The sequence below is a fragment of the Momordica charantia genome (assembly GCF_013281855.1).
Source record: "Momordica charantia cultivar OHB3-1 chromosome 8 unlocalized genomic scaffold, Mcharantia_2.0 BLBB01000008.1, whole genome shotgun sequence".
Taxonomy (NCBI): domain Eukaryota; kingdom Viridiplantae; phylum Streptophyta; class Magnoliopsida; order Cucurbitales; family Cucurbitaceae; genus Momordica; species Momordica charantia.
Window position 1 is genome coordinate 23,651,899 of NW_028275166.1, and position 5,790 is coordinate 23,657,688.

The following is a 5,790-nucleotide window of genomic DNA, read 5'->3' on the forward strand; positions in this document are numbered from 1 at the left end:
AATGGGGTTAGTAGTGAAAACGACGCCGCTTGGGGAAGAAAATTGCAGAGTATTTGGCCAGCTGGGCCGCATGGTTAAGAAATCTTTTGTGTGTCGTTGGTGGGCCATTTGTCTCGCCAGAACAACGCTTCGTCCGTGACTCCAGCCGCAAATCTTGAAAACGCCCTGATTTTTTTTTTCGTTTTTCTTTTTTCTTTGAAGTTCCATTATTTGGCCAAAATTCGATCGGCTTCGTGAATACTACATAGTTTAGAGCATAACTAAGTGAATAGTGGTAATTCAGATTCTGTTTTTTGTTATCGTATTTCAATTTGATTTATTGAATATGTGTTTCACAGTTCTTGATTCTATAATTTAAATAATGGAAATTTTGAAAACAATACGTAGAGTTTTTCGGATTTTGTATTTGAAACTTTAAAATACAGGATTATGGTGAAAATAAAAATAAAAATCATTATAGTGTGGTCTAGTGGTCAATAAGGCACCAAAGAATTTAAAAAATGTCAGACGGTTGTCCCGTGAGATTAGTGGAGATACAGTTAAATTATGTTTTTCATTGAATTCGTTATTTTCATATTTATGTTTTCTGATCACCAACCAAAAGCACCCTAGATACTTGTTACTTTTTAAAAGTCAAAAGTTTAATCTATTTTTTGCCGTCTAAAGCCACCATCGATTTTCTCAATTCTACCTCGGCGAACTCTAGAATATTCGAGATTTTTTAAGTTCATAGACAAAGCATAAATTCGATAAGAGTGATTTTCCAATTGTCTCAATTATTAAAACTAGTATTGTTACCTCTTAATTCATCACTTGCAAAAGTTGTTGTCCATGTGTCAACTAAAATTGACGAGAGGATGCAGATAAGATGACCAATGAAAAGAAAAATAGAGACATCCAAATAAAGGATGTTTACAACCAAACAAGTCAATAAAAATCAACTTTTTTTAATGGTACAATAAATGTTCAACGAGTATTTGAACAATCAACCTGAAAAAAGACAAGTAGATATATTAACCATTATGGTGCTCGTACTAGCAATAGAAATTAATCTTATGCAAATAATTGGTTAAATAGGGATGAAATTTCATCCACTTCTAGATTTGAGCTTCCACGTGTTTGAATTTATAACGAAAGTTTATGATTGATATTTTCGAAAAAGTGAAATAGAGACCATTCCATTTCACCAATGAAGCTAGGAAAGGAAAAAATTAATTATATATTATCATTGTTATATTGAAAGGTATAATGTAAGAAAACAAAATAATTTTAATTTGACAAATATCTCCTGATGTTTGAATCCTTCATCCACCTTTTTGTTGAAAAATAATACATTAGAAGATTGCACTTGCAAATCCTCGTAAAAAATATTCCAATCAAATTCCTTCCAAACTCAGGTCATAGATAATTGCATAGTTGGCAAGAAAAACTTGAAATCTATTAATTTAACTCACCAATCTCTTTTGTCAATTCCAACATAACTCAATTGCTAAGGTATATATTTTCGATTAAAGCTTCTGAATTTAAATCTCCACCACCACATATTTTTTTAGTACAACATGTAGGATGAGGGATCGAACTTACAACCTTTTGGTTTGAGATATATGTCAATTGAGCTATGCTCGATTTGGCCCACTTCCCCATGTACAAAAAATAAAAAATGAGAACTCACCAGTCTCTTTGTAATCACCTTTGCTTTTAATTCTTTAATTCTTTTATTATTTAGCCCCCGTTTTGTAACGAGTTCTTTTATAGTTTTATATTTTTTTTAAAATTATGTTTGTTTTCTTCCTATTTATTTCGTATGTTTTTCATATTTATTCAAAATAAAATTGAAATCTTGGCCAATTTTAAAAACAAAAACGAAGTTTATTTGAGAGCAAAATACGACATGTCATGTGGAGATAAATGAAAGATTGCCGTACAAGAACTTTCCTCATCACATAAAAAATAGCTCGGTTCAACCATGGTTGGTCCTAAGAAGGCCATGCGTTGAGGTAAGGGCCAACTATAACTACATAATAAATTCTAGAAACAGTTTAATAGAACGGTTACGTGAGACCCACTACTTCTAACTCTATAAATTGGAGCATCATTCCTTACATAGCTCGAAATCCAACATATACAAAGTTTTGGAAATTATTTTATTTGGTTTTCAAATTTTTCTTAGATTTTGAATACTTGATAACAAGAAAGGTTATCAAAATGAATACATAGGTAAAAGTAGTTGTTGTAAGCTTAACTTTGAAAAACATAAAACAAGAAATAAAATTGTAATCAAACGGAACTTTAATAACCAAAGCGAGCACATAGCTCAGCGGTAATTGATATATACCTCCAACCAAGAGGTTGTGAATTCGAATTCCCTCCCCACCATGTTGTACTAAAAAAAAGGAACTTATTAATAGTTGAAATACATCATGCAAATCATCTATAGTTAGAAGTCGATAATTTTTTGCTTTGTGACAAATTGCCACAGCACAAAAAAAAAAAAAGACAAGATAATGTTTGAAAATTTTGGCAGAATGAAAACATCATTTTCTTGGGTCATTGTCTTGCCTTGTCTTCATTATTCTAAAATAACATGTCTGTAGTTTATTTTAAAAAAATTAGATAAAATATTTCTCCATCTCTTTTAAGAAATGTAAAGAGTTAGCATGTGAAAAATAAGTTAGCAACAAAAATAATCACGTGTGTAATGTTGTGTTATTTAATTCTTTTTCTCGACTCATTTTGATAAGGTTTCTATTTATGGGTTATTACTTATCATTTACAATTTTTTAAAAATAGTGTTTTGTAGCTGCTTATTATTTCTTGTTTCTTATTTCTAAGAAACGTTTCCAAAATTTTGAACAAATTCAAGTTAAAAATATTAATTTTTTAATACAACCAGTGGATGTGAGGATTCAAACTCATGATCTTGGTCAAACAATGCTTAAACCAGAGTTGAATAATTAATTTAAAATTTTAGTTTTCATATAAACTTTTATTTATTTTTTTATTTAAAATTGTAAAGAACAATAAAAAAAATAAATGGTTACCAAATATGTTTATTTTATTTTTTCATAAAAAATAAATAATAAGAAACATTAAACAATCACCAAATGTAATTCTGTTTTTATTTATTAAAAAAACAAGAAACAATAAGTGAAAAATGATAAAATAAAAAATAAGAACGTTCCCAAATAGGTTATAAAATATATATTTGTTTTTGTTTATTTGTCTTCCTTATTAAAATATGATCCCTCCCTTTATATTATAAATATACTTGTTATGGGTAGCTTTCGAATAGGACACGTGTTTGCCCCTCCGTGGGCGCAGGTCCACTGAGAACCGATTCTCAGTGGGGATGTCGCGGAGCAGAAGGTGTGTCTGCTAATGACAGGACAAACACCACCAACGTTTACGCACCGTCAATACCCACAGCTGGCGGTGCGTGCTGTCGGCATGATGAGCGCATCCAACGGCCCTAGGTGACATGCCTAGGCGACGCAGGCAGTGGGGCTATCCTGCACTGTCGGGAACACGCCCCTCTCTGTCCCAACATACAACATGCGACGCTCCTGCCACTTCTAACCGTCGTCCTTCTTGATCGACCCTCCTAGACTATAAAGGGAAGGATAATCCTCCACACCAAGTAAATGAAAAACCTGTCACTGAATTCTCCGGTATCTTATTCCTATCTTTACTCTGATTACTAACTTGATCGTCGGAGTATATTAGGCAGGTCACCGCACCAGCATCGAGTTATTTGGTTTCAGGTCTAGTGGATCCACGATTGGACTGCTCGTCCGGACGCCACGTGACCCTCAGCCAAAATTCACCATCAACAATACTAAAAGGAGAACACAAAAGAGACCGTCCAAAAAAAAACACAAAAAATACTTGAGACTAAAACCACTATAAAATATTATGAAGTGTTTGATTGGTGATATGAAAACATGAGTATGGAAATATGGAATTTATGTATTCACTATTTTGAAGTATCTGTTTGGTAGCTATTGAGTGATAAATTTCAACTAATCACAAATTGTTACGTCGTTATTTTAAATTAAAGACGGAATTAAATTTGGAACCAATTACAAGTTGACATATGTTTCCAAATTAAATTAAAAGACATGAAAATTGACCAATTAAACAAAACCACACTTGTAGCCATAAAATAGTGTAATCAAATTATGTCATGTGAAGATTAGGTCGAAAATACAAATAAATCCAAGTCAACTAAAGGAAACCGGGCCAAACCCGAGTAAAGTTCAAAATCCATTAAAAAATCAAGGGATTAGTACATGGATGACCTATTTAGAGATTTTAATTACATAAAATAATTAAATGCATAAAATTTACACTTTTGTCATGAAATAACCCCTTTAAATGGTACCCATCAACAATTTCATTATATCCTTTTTTATTTACAACTAAATATTAATAAATTCCATAAATTCAAAATGGTTTATATGTCAGGTTAGGTTTTAAATCCATTATTTTATGCCTATTTACACCTTCAAAAAATAAAAATTCTCAAATCTTACCTAAATCCCCAAAAATCTCTTATTCTTCCACCTGCGGTTTCAGAAAAAATCCTTTCGGTTTCTTCTTTGTTCTTCCACCAGCTTCTTGTTTTATTCTTCTGCCGTTTCTTCTTCAGTCGATTCCTCCTTCTCCCCAACACCATTTTTTCTTACCGTTTACTCCATTCACTCACCGGTAGCAACCCATAGCAGACCGTGCAGTTTGTTCTCGTGCACTCCGTAACTCCGTTCTCATCGTCGGCCGCCCGTCAAAGTGGAGGTTTGTTTCGTTTTCGATTTCGGTTACTCATTAATCTAGGATTATGATTTCGGTATGCAATGGTATATTTTAGATACCTATATATTTTACATACCCATAAATCGATTTATAATTTTGTGTGTTGTTTTGAACAATATTTTTTTCCCTCGATTTTTTTGTATTGTTTAACCCTTTTGAAACACACTATAAGATGGCACCCATTCCTTTAGATAAACTATTTTGGTACTAATTAACCTCATTCCTGAGCTATCGATCTCAGTTTTGGACAATGCTCCCTTTCAAGAACTCATTCCTTTAGATGAACTAATTTTGTATTGTTTAACTTGTTCTTTTAATATGCGAATATAGTTCATATCTACTTTAACTAGTTTAAAAATGCTATCTTTGGATGAAGAAGTATTAGAGTCTTTTGTTTGTGTGGTGCAAAATTTAAGTGAAGAAATACACTCTTAGTTTTGTTTTTTCTTAGTCCATATTGTCAAAGATTCAAATGTGATTTTTGTGGTGCAAAATTTAGATGTGAATTCTTGTATATATGCTGATATAATATATATCTAGAACTAAGTACCAATTGAGTAGTTATAAGAACTCAATAGTCGGATATATTTTATATTTATCATATAGGTTTATATTTATCAATTGGGTAGAATCATTCCAAATTAGAATAATTAAGGTTTCTTATTCCTCTTCCATGTAGTTCAGCAAAATATTCATGCTAATCAACATTAACAATTTGAGCATTCCATGTGTTACAATTAAAAAGAGATTCCATTAATCTTCATTTGAGAAATTTCTGGCAGATCTTCTCCCACCACTTTATATCTGGGTCTGCCACTTGCAATACCAAATTTGCATCTTCATAAATTCCCTCTTCAAAAAATCACGAACTTCAATCATGTAAATCATTTTGTAATATTTGCCACTAATATTGTGTCTTTTTTTTTAACTAATATTGGTAAATTGTTGGAAGAAATCTTGTCGAACGAGTGAATTAAGGGA